The sequence below is a fragment of the Coregonus lavaretus genome, assembly GCF_964263955.1.
Source record: "Coregonus lavaretus genome assembly, chromosome: 30".
NCBI lineage: Eukaryota > Metazoa > Chordata > Actinopteri > Salmoniformes > Salmonidae > Coregonus > Coregonus lavaretus.
Window position 1 is genome coordinate 30,288,788 of NC_140017.1, and position 19,935 is coordinate 30,308,722.

At 42.4% G+C, this 19,935-nt stretch overlaps 1 protein-coding gene across 1 annotated transcript in view; it reads right to left on the reverse strand.

Moving 5' to 3' along the window:
- LOC311106286 (CUE domain-containing protein 1-like) overlaps positions 1 to 16,754 on the reverse strand; it is a 59,690-nt gene extending 42,936 nt beyond the window's left edge. Inside the window, exon 1 of the mRNA XM_084148573.1 lies at positions 16,568 to 16,754. The gene's annotated coding sequence lies outside the window, so the exon portion shown is untranslated. The remainder of the gene's footprint in view (positions 1 to 16,567) is intronic.
- Positions 16,755 to 19,935: the final 3,181 nt, after the last annotated feature.

Below are 19,935 nucleotides of genomic sequence, written 5' to 3' on the forward strand. Positions count from 1 at the left end.
CAGTCTGTGCGATGAAAGGATAACGTTAAATGCACTGTCAATTTTAGCATCACCTCAGAGCACAACCAATAGGCTACATTGGTCATTGTCCCTATACCCGTCAAATAAAGCAAAACTCTATATCTATTAATAGCAATTAGACCCGCAAAAGCAAGCAATGACCGTTAAAATCTAATAGATCCATTGAAGTAAAAAGCAAAAAGGCCTCAAATATACATTACATAAAATAAAATCCAAAACAACCAGTAGATTTACATTAGGGAAAAACAATGAATTACTAATTTTGGCATGGAGGCCACGGCCATAAAGGTTGTAGCTTTAAGCGATAAGGCACGAGGGGGTGTGGTATATGGCCAACATACCAAGGCTAAGGGCTGTTCTTAGGCACGACGCAACGCGTTACTGGTTTCCAACATAATTAGCAGTAAAAAGCAGTACAAATAAAATGTTTTGTCATACCCGTGATATACCACGGCTGTCAGCCAATCAGCATTCTGGGCTCGAACCACCCAGTTTATAATACCATTTAGACGAGTTGCAGCCTCCTCCATGCGGTGTTGAACCTCATGAGAAGTTTAATTCCATTCTCTTTCCAGGCAAAAATGTACTTGTCAGGTCCCTCTCAAATGCCAGCTGGACAAGCTGGGCTTTTCGTTGATGTAACATGCTGCATCTGTCTTCACTGCTATACGTTCTTCAGAGTGGAGAAAGACTTTTCGCACGTTGCTGTAGATGTCCCAAATGTTAATCCAAATCCATGTTTCAGTGCCAACAGCACAGACGGCATTGCTGACAAAGGCCCGCCGTATCTTTGAAGAACACTGAGTAAGGTCCATTTGTTGTTGCTAGCTGTGGTTGCGATTTCACTTTGCAAGAAACAATAAACTCTGCTTCCCCTGGTTCAGTTTTGGTTAGAGCCAACAGTGGTCAGATGCTAGTGGCTGGGGTAACGGAGCTTGTTGTGATGTTACCCTCGTGCTGTTGGTGCTAGGCCCTGGCTCTTCTCCATCTTGTTGGTCAAGATGGGCGGGTATTACATTTGCTGCTAGGCTCCTCAACCTTGGTGATCAGGCCAGCATGCTGCTCGGTGAGCTCGGCATCGCACTCGACATGGTGGTCCTCCGTTGCTCTTGGCAGTGCCCAGCCATTTTCATCCATGCGGTTTAACCAGCTATAATTATTCAGCTTGCCGCTACCAAAACTTAACGAAGCTAGTAGCTAGCCTATTATTAGCTGTATCTGTCTGAAAAAGTTTTTTTCCCCTCTGAGAAAACCCCCCTTAATTTTTAAACTACTAAATATTACATAATTACCCCCCCCCCCCCAGATCATGAGCGCACACCCAGCATAGGCTCTGTCCCCGTCTGCACTACTGTCAGGCCCAACAACGCTACATTGGCAAAACTGGGCATTGTAATTCCTATACCATTTGTTATGTTCATGGGGAAACAAAACAAAACTGTGGGGGGGGGGGGGCACAAATTCTATCTGGGGAGTCTATGCCCGGCTTTGCCACCCCGTAGAGCCGGCTCTGGCTAGGGCTGTGATAGTCATGGAATTTTGGATGATGGTTATTGGTTAGCCAAATGACCGCGGTCACCGTAAAAAAAAAACATTTTCTCCTCTCCTCCGCTCCTGACTGCATGTGCTGCTGCTGCAGGGAGGGGGGTGTTGCCTAAGCTACCAGACTTGCTTGTTTCAGAAAGGAGCAACAAAGCTCCATCACTTTGTAGAGTCCATGTAACAGCAGAAACAAACTCATCCGCACGAATGCCTGGCGGTTCTGTCTTCAGTCAGCTGTTCGTTCCACAATTATTATTATTTTTAAATACGTTATGAGGGTTGTTTTAGTTTCATGTAGGTCTTCATCCATAACCGTCGGTTAGGCTACACGGTTATACGGTAATTGCGCCAGCCCTAGCTACAGCCATGTCACAGGGCAAAAGCTGCACACAGGCACACATGCATAGCTCTTTTGAGAATGATAAAACGTACACACGGCATGCACACATTCGTTTTCTCTTTACTGTGTCTAATGTATAGCAAGCATTCTCAGATTGTGCACATGATGTGAATTAAAAAAGGGATCATATCCTGCCTGCATGTTGGCCAAGCAGGACAGCCAGATGTTGCAGCTCTTAAAAACACAATTTTGAAAAGCAGGCTTTGAATCCAGTGCTTGTGCCAGTAGCGTCATCACCGACTCACTCACTAGAACCTCTTTTAAAGAAGCAGAAAATCAATAGTACACAATAAATGTACTAATATGAGTGAAGTCCGATTCAAATAGTTCATTGATCGTTCAAAACGTCTGTTGATATTAAAGAAGCATGAGGACCACAGGGAAAACATCCAAGTAAAAAAATATGGTGGCCCTCATTATCAAATCCATCCAAGTCTACGTTTAATTTGTGCATTAACTTAGCCCCACACAATGAACTCTTGCACTGCTACCAGGTTTTCACAGTGGCGCCAGGCCCAGGGGCCCCCAGACTTCCAATAGGGGTGATTCCATGGCACAGGGGGTGGACTCTACGCCCCTCTGCAAACAAGACCTCTTCCCATCTCATCTTGTTTTCATAGCTGACAAAGGAGCCCAAACGCAACCAGAAAGGGTCTATTTCAACAGAGCCTGACCCAGACATTATCCCTATCTTCATTAGAACAACAGAGCACCGTGTAGCATTACAATAGGAGCATCCAGCCATGGCCTGACTGTACTGAAGACTAATCCATAAACATAACATTTATTCAGTCATGTGGCTTTGATGTACAAGTTACAGGCCTTTCAGGGTAATCATATTTTCACTGTGATCTTTTATGCCCACCAGCCCTGCATTCATCTACTTATCTGGCTATTAAGTTTGTAGCATTATTCTTTTTCAATAATTATTTTACATGGCATAGTAGTCTAAATCATATCTCATCCATCCATTAGAAGGGTAAAAAGCTACAACAAGTCATTGCATGTGATCAATAAAAAAACATTGTAACGGCCTAACCTTCTCCCAAATTCTGTGTGTCATATTTATCTATTGTGAAACCTAAACCTATTTTGGAAACAATTGGCCTTGGTGAGACTTTGGTGCCACAGATAGAGGGCCTCAATCACTGTGAAGAAATGGGAAACAGGTCAAATAACAGGAAGTTGTCAGATGAGATAACCCTTCCACAACAGAAGCAGAAGAGAGACGCCTTTAGCGAGGAGGGGGCGAGATGCTGTGAGTCGAGAGAAAGGTCATTGCTTAACACTCTGGGACTATCACCAGAGGTCTTGATATGGAATCAAATTACATTTTATTGGTCGCGTACACATATTTTGCAGATGTTATCGCAGGTGCAGCGAAATCCTTATGTTTCTAGCTCCAACGGTGCAGTAATACCTAACAATACATGCAAATTGAAAAAATTGAAATTAAGAAATATCAGAGCGAGCAATGTCAGAGAGCAGAATATAAATATATGCCACAAACAGTCAGTTAATACATTAGAGACATTCACAAGACACTTCTAGACACAGTCTGTTGGCCTAAGTATCAGACAGAAAGGCTCACAATATACAGTACCAGTCAAAGGTTTGGACACACCTACTCATTCAAGGGTTTTTCTTTATTTTTACTATTTTCTACATTGTAGAATAATAGTGAAGACATCAAAACTATGAAATAACACATATGGAATCATGTAGTAACCAAAGAAGTGTTAAACAAATATATATTTTATATTTGAGATTCTTCAAAGTAGCCACCCTTTGCCTTGATGACAGCTTTGCACGCTCTTGGCATTCTCTCAACCAGCTTCATGAGGTAGACACCTAGAATGCATTTCAATTAACAGGTGTGCCTTCTTAAAAGTTAATTTGTGGAATTTATTTCCTTTTTAATGCGTTTGAGCCAATCAGTTGTGTTGTGACAAGGTAGATAGCCCTATTTCGTAAAAAACCAAGTCCATATTATGGCAAGAACAGCTCAAATATGCAAAGAGAAACGACAGTGCAGTCACAAAAACCATCAAGCGCTATGATGAAACTGGCTCTCATGAGGCCCGCCACAGGAAAGGAAGACCCAGAGTTACCTCTGCTGCAGAGGATAAATTCAAATGAGTTACCAGCCTCAGAAATTGCAGCCCAAATAAATGCTTCAAAGAGTTCAAATAACAGACACACCTCAACATCAACTGTTCAGAGGGGACTGTGTGAATCAGGCCTTCATTGTCGAATTGCTGCAAGGAAACCACTACTAAAGGACACCAATAATAAGAAGAGACTTGCTTGGGCCAAGAAACACAAGCAATGGACATTAGACAGGTGGAAATCTGTCCTTTGGTCTGAGGAGTCCAAATTTGAGATTGTTGGTTCCAGCTGCCGTGTCTTTGTGAGACGCAGAGTAGGTGAACAGATGATCTCCGCATGTGTGGTTTCCACTGTAAAGCATGGAGGAGGAGGTGTTATGGTGTGGGGGTGCTTTGCTGGTGACACTGTCTGTGATTTATTTAGAATTCAAGGCACACTTAACCAGCCTGGCTACCACAGCATTCAGCAGCGATACGCCATCCTATCTGGTTTGCGCTTAGTGGGACTATCATTTGTTTTTCAACTGGACAATGACCCAACACACCTCCAGGCTGTGTAAGAGCTATTTGACCAATAAGGAAAGTGATGGGGTGCACAATCCCCCGAACTCAACCCAGTTGAGATGGTTTGGGATGAGTCGGAGGCAGAGTGAAGGAAAAGCAGCCAACAAGTGCTCAGCATATGTGGGAACTCCTTCAAGACCATTGGAAAAGCATTCCAGGTGAAGCTGGTTGAGAGAATGCCAAGAGTGTGCAAAGCTGTCATCAAGGTAAAGGGTTGCTCCTTTGAAGAATCTCAAATATAAAATATGTTTTGGTTTGTTTAACACTTTTTTGGTTTCTACATGATTCCATGTGTTACTTCATAGTTTTGATGTCTTCACTATTATTCTACAATGTAGAACATAGTACAAAATTAAGAAAAACCCTTGAATGAGTAGGTGTGTCCAAACTTTTGACTGGTAGTGTAGATCATTTAACATGATTCTAAAGATGGTCGTTTTGTCATTATTCAGAGGACCTAAAAAGAGGTTTCCGGAATAAAAAAGGAAATGTTACATTCAACAACGCTGCATAATTTGCACATTGCTCATGCAGCCCCAGCCAATCACAACATCTTGGCGACGGGATGACAGAAGTGATAGGGAAGAGGAGCCAAGACCAAATGATAGCGAGGTGGTGTGTAATAAATCACACAGTCTGACATGTCTGGCTCCAACTGCCTCCTCCACACCAGAAGCACAGAGGCTTTTAGCAACCAAAGTCAGCAGTGGGACCTGAGAAATATGGAGTTTTAATGTACAAGGAGAAACCAGAACAGCAATTGCCTTTGGTCACACATTCATTTTCAATGAAGTGCAGTTCCTGTGGAGTTGAACCCCTATCATTTACATTTACGTCATTTAGCAGACGCTCTTATCCAGAGCCACTTACAGACAGTTAGTGAGTGCATACATTTTTCATACTGGCCCCAGTTCTCTTTTCCTAGTCTTGTCTGTGGAATACACTGCTTCTCCACAACTTACATGCCACATACACACGTTACATTAACATTTCTTGTTATAGGCCCAATAATAACGTTCTAATATTTCTTAATTTTGACGTGTATTGTTTTGTATTGTCAGGTACACTGAGTGTATAAAACATTAGGAACACCTGCTCTTTCCATGACAGACCGACCAGGTGAATCCAGGTGAAAGCCATGATCCCGCATTGATGTCACTTCAATCAGTGTAGATGAAGGGGAGGAGACAGGTTAAATAAGTATGTTTAAGTCGAGACAATTGAGACATAGATTGTGTATGTGTGCCATTTAGAGGGTGAATGAGCAAGACAAATGATTTAAGTGCCATTGAACGGGGTATGGTAGTAGGTGCCAGGCACATCGATTTGAGTGTGCCAAGAACTGCAACGCTGCTGGGTTTTTCATGATCAACAGTTTCCCCGTGTGTATCAAGAATGGGCCACCACCCAAAGGACATCCAGCCAACTTGATACAACTGTTGGAAGCAATGGAGTCAACATGGGCCAGCATCCCTGTGAAACGCTTTCGACACCTTGTTGAGTCCATGCCCCGACGAATTGAGGCTGTTCTGAGGGCAAATGGGGGTGCAACTCAATATTAGGAAGGTGTTCCTAAGGTTTTGTACATTCAGTGTTTACTGCACTGTTGGAGCTAGAAACATTAAGCATTTTGCTGCACCTGCGATAACATCTGCAAAATATGTGTACGCGACCAATAATTTATTTGAACAGCAGCGTAGGATTGAGGATTTGTTCCAACTTCCAGGTCATCGAGGTAAAAATCAAAACGTAAGAAAATAAGGAAGAAACACTGCCTGCCCCCTGAACCAATCACAGTAATCACTTGTGACCCATAAGCATGATGGGAGTGGGACAAAGCAGAGACAACAGAGCACTGAACCAAAGCCTAGTGACTACTGTCACAGTGACAACCCATAATCCTTCTGTTCAATTACCTGGTTCTGGGGAAGGAGGAGGAAGAGTGTGTGTGAATGAGGGAGGAGAGCGAGAGAGAGGGAGAGATAGAATGTGAGTGAGTGCGTGACTGAGTGTGTGTGTGACTGAGTGTGTGTGTGTGACTGAGTGAGTGGAGGGCACATCGATGTCAGTGAAAACGTTACTGGAAATTTCAACCCCCCATCTCCCATTTGTCTTCCTCCTCTTCCTGGAAGCCTTAAATGTGTGTGTCTGCTGCATCTGTCAGAACACACGCTATAAAACTAATAATGACAATAATGGTTATAGCAGGCCCTTTCTGGGCCATCTGTCACGCAGGGGAATAGGGAGTTTTTACCTCCTACTACCCCAGGGAGAGAGTTGAACGACTCACTGAGATGATTTATAGAGCTAATTTCACACAACACAACCCAGGGAAGAGTTCGCTTGAGATGCCCTTCAGTGAAATGGCAAATAAATGACTTGTTTATTTTTTACTGGCAAAGCAGAAAGCACCTTTATATTAAGTTGTTTTAAACACAGAAGAGAGTGATAGAACAAAACTTTCTACAGTCAGAACGGTGTACGTTAATATCATGGTTACTAAGACTAACTGAAAGATTTCATGATAAAACAGAGAGATTAAATCAATGTAGGGCTACAGCAAGTAGTGAAAACTGCCCATAGACAGACCATACTAGTCAGTGGGGCCCCGCCCAACTCGTTCAACCCCTTTATCCACACAGAACTCTGGGATAGAGGAGAATGTTCCCATGTGGCATCACATGACCACTGATTACCATGGGGTGACAGAAGAGGAAGGGGACAACAGGGGTGAGATGGAAGTTTTTTTCCCCAGATGGACCTCAATCTGGCACGTCTGCCTGCCTTTCCCAGCATCCCCTGGGAGGGCCAAACAGAGGGTCACGACTCAGGAGCCATATGCAAACTGGGGACCCTGTGATGGGGGAAGGGAGTGGCAGCACCTAGCTGGGGCAAGCAGCCATAAAGGAGAAGATGGGGGTCAGGTTCTCTTAACATGCCTCCTCCTCCATCAGTCTTTATCTCTGATCTGTGGGTGGCTAGGCAACGCATTATCATCCCATTGATGGACAGACCATTGGCATTGTGGGAAGAGACAGAGATCCTGAGGTCATGGGGGATTCATTGCAGATAGAAATAAAAACGTACAGACCTAACACAAACCACTCAACTTCATTAGTATGCAATAACATTGCAATTACTAAAGTACTATGTAACAATGTAATAACAGTGTTACTACACAGCAGGGTTTCCGTTAGTAAAATGTGGCACCGAACAACATGACCAAGAAGATTTTTATTTACCATCCATTTGATAAATCTACCGGAGCCATATGCATTGGGTGCATAACCAATTAGGGCGTCCACCCACAGTGCTCAGAATGACAAATCACATTTAGATTATGGTAATGCATCTTAACAGAATATATAATTAATGTAACGAAGCAGCCAATAAAACGTCACTTTCAAACATTTGCCAAAACGCAATTCACGGGAAAACACCAATCTAAACAGCGCACCAAAGAAAACACCATTCTAAACAGCGCAACTGATAGCGTTTCCATAGGTGACCGATAAATTCTCTGTTAGAAACGTAGAAAGAGGGGGAATCTAAAGATGCAACAACTGGGATGGGTTGCTAATATGACTAGGGTTGTACCTTTGGCTTCTGGAAAACCAATAGAACAGGAGAGAAATTACATGGCGGTGGGTCCAATAGGGAAGTAAATGAAAAAACATTTGATAAATTAATTATAATTACTCCGGTCTATACAGAAATAAATAAAATACTTCAGCAGAAAGCATAGCTTATTTTAACAAATTGATGTGGAATGTTTCCAATCACAAGCTCGTAGGCCTATGCTGGGAAGCCCACAATTTGGGCAGCGCGCGTGGCAATAGGCCTAGCTGATTATTGAGTTGCAGCTGTCAGTGAAAAGCATCTAAAATACATGTGACAATAATGTGTCTCGAGTATAATTTAAAAAAAATTGAGACAAGAAGAAGGGGTGTGCTGCAAAAGAAGTAGGTGAGTCTCTCTCCAGAATGGCTCAGCTGCTGTCTCAAATCAAATGTTATTTGTCTCATGTGCCGAATACAACAGGTGAAGACCTTACAGTGAAACGCATACTTACAAGCCCTTAACCAACAATGCAGTTTTAAGAAAGAATACCTAAAATTTTACCAACAATGCAAATAGTCTGGGTTGCCAATTGATTAGATGTTCAGCAGTCTTATGGCTTGGGGTTAGAAGCTGTTTAGAAGCCTCTTGGACCTAGACTTGACGCTCCGGTACCGCTTGCTGTGCGGTAGCAGAGAGAACAGTCTATGACTAGGGTGGCTGGAGTCTTTGATAATTTTTAGGGCCTTCCTCTGACACCGCCTGGTATAGAGGTCCTGGATGGCAGGAAGCTTGGCCCCAGTGATGTATTGGGCCGTACGTACTACCTTCTGTATCGCCATGCGGTCGGAGGCCGAGCAGTTGCCATACCTGGCAGTGGTGCAACCAGTCAGGATGCTCTCGATGGTGTAGCTGTAGAACCTTTTGAGGATCTGAGGACACATGCCAAATCTTTTCAGTCTCCTGAGGGGGAATAGGTTTTGTCGTGCCCTCTTCATGACTGTCTTGGTGTGCTTGGACCATGTTAGTTTGTTGGTGATGTGGTCACTGGTGCTTCTTGCTTTAGTTTTTGCTTATAAGCAGGAATCAGGAGGATAGGATTATGGTCAGATTTTCCAAATGGAGGGCGAGGGAGATCTTTGTACGCGTCTCTGTGTGTGGAGTAAAGGTGGTCTAGAGTTTTTTTCCCTCTGGTTGCACATGTAACATGCTGGTAGAAATTTGGTAAAATGGATTTAAGTATCCCTGCATTAAAGTCCCTGGCCACTAGGAGCGCCGCCTCTGGATGAGCGTTTTCTTCTATAAAGACAACTATAGTGTCTTTATAGAAGAATTGCCTCCACGTTTAGATGGTAGGATTTTGCCTATAGGCTACTTTGAAGCAAGGTAAGACATGCCTCATCATATAAAATAAAACATTCAGGTTTCAAATAATTAATTAATTGCCCTTTGATGATTTTTTAAATAAATTCCCCATTACATGTCATCAGTAGTAACTGTACCGTTAATCTTCGTAATTTGGTTACATACATTTCTGTTAATGCATGTATTAACTACAGTTATTTACCATTTTCATTCTCAGAGTGGAAATGTTGTTTGCAGAGTTCACAACCTGCTACACTTGTGAGAAAAAAAGTGTTGGTTTATTTCATAAACATAATTTACGAGATTTGTCAATTTTTTCTTTGTCTTTTGTTTGGAGTGCCCTATGTGAACATGTCTCTGGTTTCTCTGTCCTGATGATGTTGATGGAGCGATTTATCAGGAGGTGCTGCAGCACCCTCAGCACCCCTACGTCCCGCGGCTATGGTAGGAAAGTGTTTTTTTAACATCATTATGAATGATAATACAGTTAAAGTCGGAAGTTTACATACACCTTAGCCAAATACATTTCAACTCAGTTTTTCACAATTCCTGACATTTAATCCTAGTAATAATTCCCTGTCTTAGGTCAGTTAGGATCACCACTTTATTTTAAGAATGTGAAATGTCAGAATAATAGTAGAGAGAATGATTTATTTCATCACATTCCCAGTGGGTCAGAAGTTTACATACACTCAATTAGTATTTGGTAGCATTGCCTTTAAATTGTTTAACTTGGGTCAAATGTTTTTGGGTAGCCTTCCACAAGCTTCCCACAATAAGTTGGGTGAATTTTGGCCCATTCCTCCTGACAGAGCTGGTGTAACTGAGTCAGGTTTGTAGGCCTCCTTGCTCGCACACACTTTTTCTATAGGATTGAGGTCAGGGCTTTGTGATGGCCACTCCAATACCTTGACTTTGTTGTCGTTAAGCCATTTTGCCACAACTTTGGAAGTATGCTTGGGGTCATTGTCCATTTGGAAGACCCATTTGCGACCAAGATTGAACTTCCTGACTGATGTCTTGAGATGTTGCTTCAATATATCCACATAATTTTCCATCCTCTTGATGCCATCTATTTTGTGAAGTGCACCAGTACCTCCTGCAGCAAAGCACCCCCACAGCATGATGCTGCCACCCCCGTGCTTCACAGTGGGATGGTGTTCTTCGGCTTGCAAGCAACCCCCTTTTTCCTCCAAACATAATGATGGTCATTATGGCCAAACAGTTCTATTTTTGTTTCATCAGACCAGAGGACATTTCTCCAAAAAACACGATCTTTGTCCCCATGTGCAGTTGCAAACCGTAGTCCGGCTTTTTTATGGCGGTTTTGGAGCAGTGGCTTCTTCCTTGCTGAGTGGCCTTTCAGGTTATGTCGATATAGGACTCGTTTTACTGTGGATTTAGATACTTTTGTACTTGTTTCCTCCAGCATCTTCACAAGGTCCTTTGTTGTTGTTCTGGGATTGATTTGCACTTTTCGCACCAAAGTACGTTCATCTCTAGGAGACAGAACGCATCTCTTTCCTGAGCGTTATGACGGCTGCGTGGTCCCATGGTGTTTATACTTGCGTACTATTGTTTGTACAGATGAACGTGGTACCTTCAGGCGTTTGGAAATTGCTCCCAAGGATGAACCAGACTTGGAGGTCTACAATTTTTTTTCTGAGGTCTTGGCTGATTTCTTTTGATTTTCCCATGATGTCAAGCAGAGAGGCACTGAGTTTGAAGGTAGGCCTTGAAATAAATCCACAGGTACACCTCCAATTGACTCAAATTATGTCAATTAGCCTATCAGAAGCTTCTAAAGCCATGACATCATTTTCTGGAATTTTCCAAGCTGTTTAAAGGCACTGTCAACTTAGTGTATGTAAACTTCTGACCCACTGGAATTGTGATACAGTGAATTAAAAGTGAAATAATCTGTCTGTAAACAATTGTTGGAAAAATTACTTGTGTCATGCACAAAGTAGATGTCCTAACCGACTTGCCAAAACTATAGTTTGTTAACAAGACATTTGTGGAGTGGTTGAAAAACAAGTATTAATGACTCCAACCTAAGTATATGTAAACTTCCGACTTCAACTGTATATTAAAACTATAAAGGGAAAGGTAGATGCCTAGTCAGTTGAAATGTGTCTTCCGCATTTAACCCAACCCCTCTGAATCAGAGAGGCGCGGGGGGGTTAGTTCCTCAGAGTAAGCTATTTGAAAAATATTTCCAACAATCTCCCCCTCGATAATCACCAATCTGCTGAGTTGGCCTATAGGCTATGTGTTCCATGGGCTTATTTCTTTAGCCGCCAATGGATCACGGTGTATCAATGTGTCCATATGGCAGAGGCTGGTGATCTCACATTAGTTGAATTTTAACTTTTACATTTTTATCATTTTAATTCAGATTTTTATGATTAACCACTTGACAACAATTTTGAGAAACAAAAATGTTCTTATTTAAATAAAACTGTTCCACGAAAATGCGCATATGAAATTCATAACTGGCATGCAGAATGGTAGAAATGGTTGGATAAATTGTAATATTCCCCAACTATAGTGTCTTTATAGAAGAATTGCCTCCACGTTTAGATGGTAGGATTTTGCCTATAGGCTACTTTGAAGCAAGGTAAGACATGCCTCATCATATGAAATAAAACATTCAGGTTTCAAATAATTAAATATGTTTTCAAGATGCATACTGCAATCCAGCTCACATTGTAAAGTGGTGGGTGACGCGCTGATAGCCTGTTGCGTGCAATAGAATGGTGAATGGGAGGCGCTCTTCAATTACCAGTTGAGAAAAAAAAAATTGTAGCTATTTTTAATTGTGCAACAAAACTGTTTTTAACATGCGATTGCATTTAGAATTGTTGTTCAATGAATGGGCATATAAAAGCATGTTTTACTCCAGCAGCAACCAGCTGAGAAGTTGCAGGAGAAATCCCGCTCAGAATAGGCTCTGTATGCTGTGTGCGTGTGATAGTTGTTGGATAAATAAGATACAGTGGGGGAAAAAAGTATTTAGTCAGCCACCAATTGTGCAAGTTCTCCCACTTAAAAAGATGAGAGAGGCCTGTAATTTTCATCATAGGTACACGTCAACTATGACAGACAAAATGAGAGAAAAAAATCCAGAAAATCACATTGTAGGATTTTTAATGAATTTATTTGCAAATTATGGTGGAAAATAAGTATTTGGTCAATAACAAAAGTTTCTCAATACTTTGTTATATACCCTTTGTTGGCAATGACACAGGTCAAACGTTTTCTGTAAGTCTTCACAAGGTTTTCACACACTGTTGCTGGTATTTTGGCCCATTCCTCCATGCAGATCTCCTCTAGAGCAGTGATGTTTTGGGGCTGTCGCTGGGCAACACAGACTTTCAACTCCCTCCAAAGATTTTCTATGGGGTTGAGATCTGGAGACTGGCTAGGCCACTCCAGGACCTTGAAATGCTTCTTACGAAGCCACTCCTTCGTTGCCCGGGCGGTGTGTTTGGGATCATTGTCATGCTGAAAGACCCAGCCACGTTTCATCTTCAATGCCCTTGCTGATGGAAGGAGGTTTTCACTCAAAATCTCACGTTACATGGCCCCATTCATTCTTTCCTTTACACGGATCAGTCGTCCTGGTCCCTTTGCAGAAAAACAGCCCCAAAGCATGATGTTTTCACCCCCATGCTTCACAGTAGGTATGGTGTTCTTTGGATGCAACTCAGCATTCTTTGTCCTCCAAACACGACGAGTTGAGTTTTTACCAAAAAGTTCTATTTTGGTTTCATCTGACCATATGACATTTTCCCAATCCTCTTCTGGATGCACTCTAGCAAACTTCAGACGGGCCTGGACATGTACTGGCTTAAGCAGGGGGACACGTCTAGCACTGCAGGATTTGAGTCCCTGGCGGCGTAGTGTGTTACTGATGGTAGGCTTTCTTACTTTGGTCCCAGCTCTCTGCAGGTCATTCACTAGGTCCCCCCGTGTGGTTCTGGGATTTCTGCTCACCGTTCTTGTGATCATTTTGACCCCACGGGGTGAGATCTTGCATGGAGCCCCAGATCGAGGGAGATTATCAGTGGTCTTGTATGTCTTCCATTTCCTAATAATTGCTCCCACAGTTGATTTCTTCAAACCAAGCTGCTTACCTATTGCAGATGCAGTCTTCCCAGCCTGGTGCAGGTCTACAATTTTGTTTCTGGTGTCCTTTGACAGCTCTTTGGTCTTGGCCATAGTGGAGTTTGGAGTGTGACTGTTTGAGGTTGTGGACAGGTGTCTTTTATACTGTTAACAAGTTCAAACAGGTGCCATTAATACAGGTAACGAGTGGAGGACAGAGGAGCCTCTTAAAGAAGAAGTTACAGGTCTGTGAGAGCCAGAAATCTTGCTTCTTTGTAGGTGACCAAATACTTATTTTCCACCATAATTTGCAAATAAATTCATTAAAAATCCTACAATGTGATTTTCTGTAAAAAAAAATCTCAATTTGTCTGTCATAGTTGACGTGTACCTATGATGAAAATTACAGGCCTCTCTCATCTTTTTAAGTGGGAGAACTTGCACAATTGGTGGCTGACTAAATACTTTTTTTCCCCACTGTACATGATGACTAACGAAAATACACAGGCCAATTTAATTCCACTCAATTATGCAAATTAACCTTTGACTGTTAAGCATGACGGTCAAATGTTTATAAACCGACTGGTATTTCCATTAATGAATAAAAAGCATAATTTTGCGATGGATTTTTTTCTCCTGCTCATTTTGGCCGGCAACAGTTATATTTAACGGGGGGGGCGCAAAAGCCTGCAATTGCCGGCTAACAGAAACACTGCTACACAGGCAACACTAAGTAAAGTAGACCTATTACCGAACATAGGCTAATTTGAAATTGTGGATCCATCCACCAACCACACGATTGGCTTCACAGTATTGCTAACTTGCACTTTTTCAAAAGATGTGGGAAAATTATAACCAAAACAAGCAGTTACTTTAGCACGCTCTGGGTCATCATTAGAGGAGGAGAGAGAGAGAGAGGCCAACCGCAGTGCAAACCTTCAGAATACCATCCCTGTGATCTCTCAAGCCATAGGCAGCGGTCCAAAACATTTCTAACGAATGATAAGCGCTTCTGACATTCATCTGGAAACATGGTGGTGAGTTCTGTTCAGCCTCACCGGGCAATTCATGGGCTGTCTTCTGAAGCGGTTTTATGGAAAGGAGTCAACCAAAGACGAGGAGCCCAAGGTGTGAACAAACTCTTGACCCGGAATATTTTGAAACCTAGAAATCCTTGGCAAGGTAAAGAATTTCTAGACCACGTAAATAGGAATATTTATGGATTCGAACATCAGTTCAGACTACAGAGTGGCATCAAAGCAGCCAAGTTGTTTTGGACACAACATCAGAGCAGTCTGTGTTACATGAGAATGTTATCATCCTTGACACAGACATGCTTGAACATCTTATGAATACCATCAATAATGTTGCACTGTTTAGAAGTAGCTGGCACAGTGTAAGAATGACAGACAGAACACATTTTGGACACATTCATGATAAATAGGACCTATTCTTCCATAATAATAGCCTAACTTGCCATTTTATTGTGAAAGCTTTGTTGGCACATGTTTACTTTCATAATATTCTGTGTGAGATTATGTAAGGCCCTGCATCTTATTGATGGTAAATAAATGTTTACAATGTGGCTTTATTAATGGTGAACCATCACATCATTGCTCTGGCAGCTATCTTGGTTTGTGTTGCTGACAAAAATCAGGCACATGCTGCTAGAATGCTTTATGAACAAATTCCTGTCAACTACAGGTAACTGCCAAAATAAAGGAAACATCAACATAAAGTGTCTTGATAGGGCGTTGGACCACCACTTGCCACCAGAACAGCTTCAATGCGCGTTGGCATAGATTCTTCAAGTGTCTGGAACTCTATTGGAGGGATGCGACGCCATTCTTCCACAAGAAATTCCATAATTTGGTATTTTGTTGATGGTGGTGGAAAACGCACTCAGATGAAGCTCCAGAATCTCCAATAATTGTTCAATTGGGTTAAGATCTGGTGACAGACACACACACTAAACCCCCTATGCTCATTTGAGACCCCTCTTTCAAAGTCACTGAGATCTACACCCACAAGAACATCTACTAAATACCTGTATGTGACCAATACAATTTAATCTCTTCTTCTAGCCATGGTAGACAAAATAATGGGCAACTGGGCATTTTTATACATGACCCTAAGCATGATGGGATGCTAATTGCTTAATTAACTCAGGAACCACACCTGTGTTGAGGCACTTGCTTTCATTATACTTTGTATCCCACATTTACTCAAGTGTTTCCATTATTTTGGCAGTTACCTTTATATGATGTTTGTTTAGGATTTGAGTTTCCGATATTAAAACATTCTCTGACATTTACTGCTCGTGAAGACAGCAGGCGTTAACTTGCATTCACTGATTTAGCTAGCTAACTGACGTTAGTTAGCTTTGTGAAGTGGATTGCGTTAAGGGAATTAGCTAGCTAGCGGAAAAATACTATAGTTGATCTAAAGTGTGAAGCGAATGCGATAGCATTTAAGGCAAACAAGCACCTCTGTTCACTAGTTACCTAACTAACCGTAACGTTAGCTACTCGGGACATAACAACATATTTTTATAACTAACGTTAACCCTTGGCCAAGTTCTATTTTTTACAACTGTGCCATGGTGCAATCCTGGGACGCTGCTGTTCAGAAGGGCCTCGCTGACTCACAATTCCAACATTCCACCATAGAAAACATGGACAATCCATCAAGGTTCACCTTACCCAGTGTCCTTTAGCTATTCATAATCTTAGTAAATTGTGAACACCTAAAACGTTACTTCGTTGTCTGTTTTAAAACAGTTAGCTAGTTTTTTTTTTTTTATGGACATTAGCTGGCGTTACCTAGTGTGGTTATTCCTGATAGCATAACTTGCTAGCTAGCTGGAAAACAACAATCAAATGTAGTCAATGTTACTTACTCATTGAAAAGCAGACAAATGGTTTCCGAAGGGGAGCTACGACCGTGATTTCTTCTGTGAATGTTTTTTTTTATTGACAAACAGATTGTGGATGATTGTTCAGTGACTGTGTTTTGATAGTCCGAATTATTGCAACGGAGGGCTCTCCACAAAACTGTCCCTGTGTTGGCTGATAGTAAACCAGAGCAATGGAAAAAATGTCTGTCGGTCGGAGACACAGAGCCTGCATCATGTTGTCCCAGAAACGAAGAACAACACAGCTTCCTAGCGGAGAAATACAGTAGTGAGCACACGAGAGAGAGAGTAGCTTATTTCTGTTATAGAGGCGCACGAGCAGAATGTACAATTGCAGGCCAGTCAAGTTCTTCCAAATCAATCTCGACAAACCATTCCTGTATGGACCTCGATCTGTACACTGGGGCATTGTCATGCTGAAACAGGAAAGGGCCTTCCCCAAACTGTTGCCACAAAGTTGGAAGCACAGAATAGTCTAGAATGTCATTGTATGCTCATGCTATTGCATTAAGATTTCCCTTCACTGGAACTAAGGCGCCTAGCCCGAACCATGAAAAACAACCCCAGACCATTATTCATCCTCCACCAAACTTTACAGTTGGCACTATGCATTCGGGCAGGTAGCGTTCTCCTGGCATCTGCCAAACTCAGATTCGTCCGTCGGACTGCCAGATGGTGAAGCTTGAGTCATCACTCCAGAGAATGTGTTTTCACTGCTTTACACCACCCCAGCCAACCCTTGGCATTGTGCATTGTGATCTTAGGCTTGTGTGCGGCTGCTCAACAATGGAAACCCATTTCATGAAGCTCCCGAGGAACAGTTATTGTGCTGAAGTTGGCTCCAGAGGCAGTTTGGAACTCAGTAGTGAGTGTTGCAATCGAGGACAGACGATTTTTATGCGCTACGCGCTTCAGCACTCGGTACGTTTCCACTTCACAATAACAGCACTTACAGCTGACCGGGGCAGCTCTAGCAGGGCAGAAATTTGAAGAACTGACTTGTTGGAAAGCTGGCATCCTATGACAGTACCACGTTGAAAGTCACTGAGCTCTTCAGTAAGGCCATTCTACTGCCAATGTTTGTCTATGGAGATTGCATGGGTGTGTGCTTGATGTTATACGGGTGTGGCTGAAATAGCCAAATCCACTAATTTGAAGGGGAGTCCACATACTTTTGTATATATAGTGTATTTATGAACTATAGCCATTTAATTATATTGTGCAAATATACCGTGCGTTATAGGGAAAGAAAGTGTGCGCTAGAATGCCCTTCAAGCCAATCAGAAACAAGTATTCAATAATGCCATAGTATAATTAAGCAATAAGGCCCGAGGGGGTGTGGTATATGGCCAATATACCACGGCTAAGGGCTGTTCATATGTACAACGCAACGCGGAGTGCCTGGACACAGCCCCTAGCCGTGGTATTTTGGCCATATATCACAAACCCCCGAGGTGCCTTATTGCTATTATAAACTGGTTACCAATTAAATTAGAGCATATGTTTTGTCATACTCGTGTTATACGGTCTGATATACCATGGCTGTCAGCCAATCAGCATTTAGGGCTTGAACCACCCAGTTTATAATAAAGCAATAAGGCCTGAGGGGGGTGTGGTATATGGCCAATATACCGCGGCTAAGGGCTGTTCTTAGGCACGACGCAACACATTGTGCCTGGATACAGCCTTTGGCGATATACCACAAACCCACAAGGTGCCTTATTGCTACTAAAATAATTCAATCAAATCACATTTTATTTGTCACATGCGCCGAATACAACAGGTGTAGACCTTACCGTGAAATGCTTACTTACAAGCCCTTAACCAACAATGCAGTTCAAGAAATAGAGTTAAGAAAATATTTACTAAATAAACGAAAATCAAATCAAAAAGTAACACAAGAAAATGACATAACAATAACGAGGCTATATACAGGGGGTACCGGTACCGAGTCAATATGCGGGGGTACAGGTTAGTCGAGGTAATTTGTAAAGTGGCCTGGATACCACTACCCCGGCCACCAGCTCTGCACCCTCCGCTGCAACTTGCCCATGCCCCCCCCCCCCCCCCTCTCAGATCCACCTCTACGCAGACGACACTATTTTGTATACATCTGGCCCTTCATTGGACACTGTGTTAACAAACCTCCAAACGAGCTTCAATGCCATACAACACTCCTTCAGTAGCCTCCAACTGCTCTTAAACACTAGTAAAACTAAATGCATGCTCTTCAGTCGAACGCTGCTGGCACCCGCCCACCCGACTAGAATCACTACTCTCGACGGGTCTGACCTAGAGTATGTGGACAACTACAAATACCTAGGTGTCTGGTTAGACTGTAAACTCTCCTTCCAGACTCACATTAAGAATCTCCAATCCAAAGTTAAATCTAGAATCGGCTTCCTATTTCGCAACAAAGCCTCCTTCACTCATGCTGCCAAACATGCCCTCGTAAAACTGACTATCCTACCGATCCTTGACTTCGGCGATGTCATTTACAAAATAGCCTCCAACACTCTACTCAGCAAATTGGATGTAGTCTATCACAGTGCCATCCGTTTTGTCACCAAAGCCCCATATACTACCCACCACTGTGACCTGTACGCTCTTGTTGGCTGGTCCTCACTACATATTCGTCGCCAAGCCCACTGGCTCCAGGCCATCTATAAATCACTGCTAGGCAAATCCCCGCCTTATCTTAGCTCATTGGTCACCATAGCAACACCCACCCGTAGTATGCGCTCCAGCAGGTATATCTCACTGGTCATCCCCAAAGCCAACACCTCCTTTGGCCGCCATTCCTTCCAGTTCTCTGCTGCCAATGACTGGAACGAATTGCAAAAATCTCTGAAGCTGGAGACTCTTATCTCCCTCACTAACTTTAAGCATCAGTTGTCAGAGCACCTTACCGATCACTGCACATGTACACAGCCCATCTGAAATTAGCCCACCCAACTACCTCATCCCCATATTGTTATTTATTTTGCTCATTTGCACCCCAGTATCTCTATTTGCACATAATCTCTTGCACATCTATCATTCCAGTGTTAACACTAATTTTAATTATTTTGCACTATGGCCTATTTATTGCCTTACCTCCATAACTTGCTACATTTGAACACACTGTATATATATTTTCTGTTGTATTTTTGACTTTGTTTTGTTTTACCTCATATGTAACTCTGTGTTGTTGTTTTAATCGCACTGCTTTGCTTTATCTTGGCCAGGTTGCAGTTGTAAATGAGAACTTGTTCTCAACTGGCTTACCTGGTTAAATAAAGGTGAAATAAATAAATACATAAAAGATAATAAACAGCGAGTAGCAGCAGTGTAAAAACAAAGGGGGGGTCAAT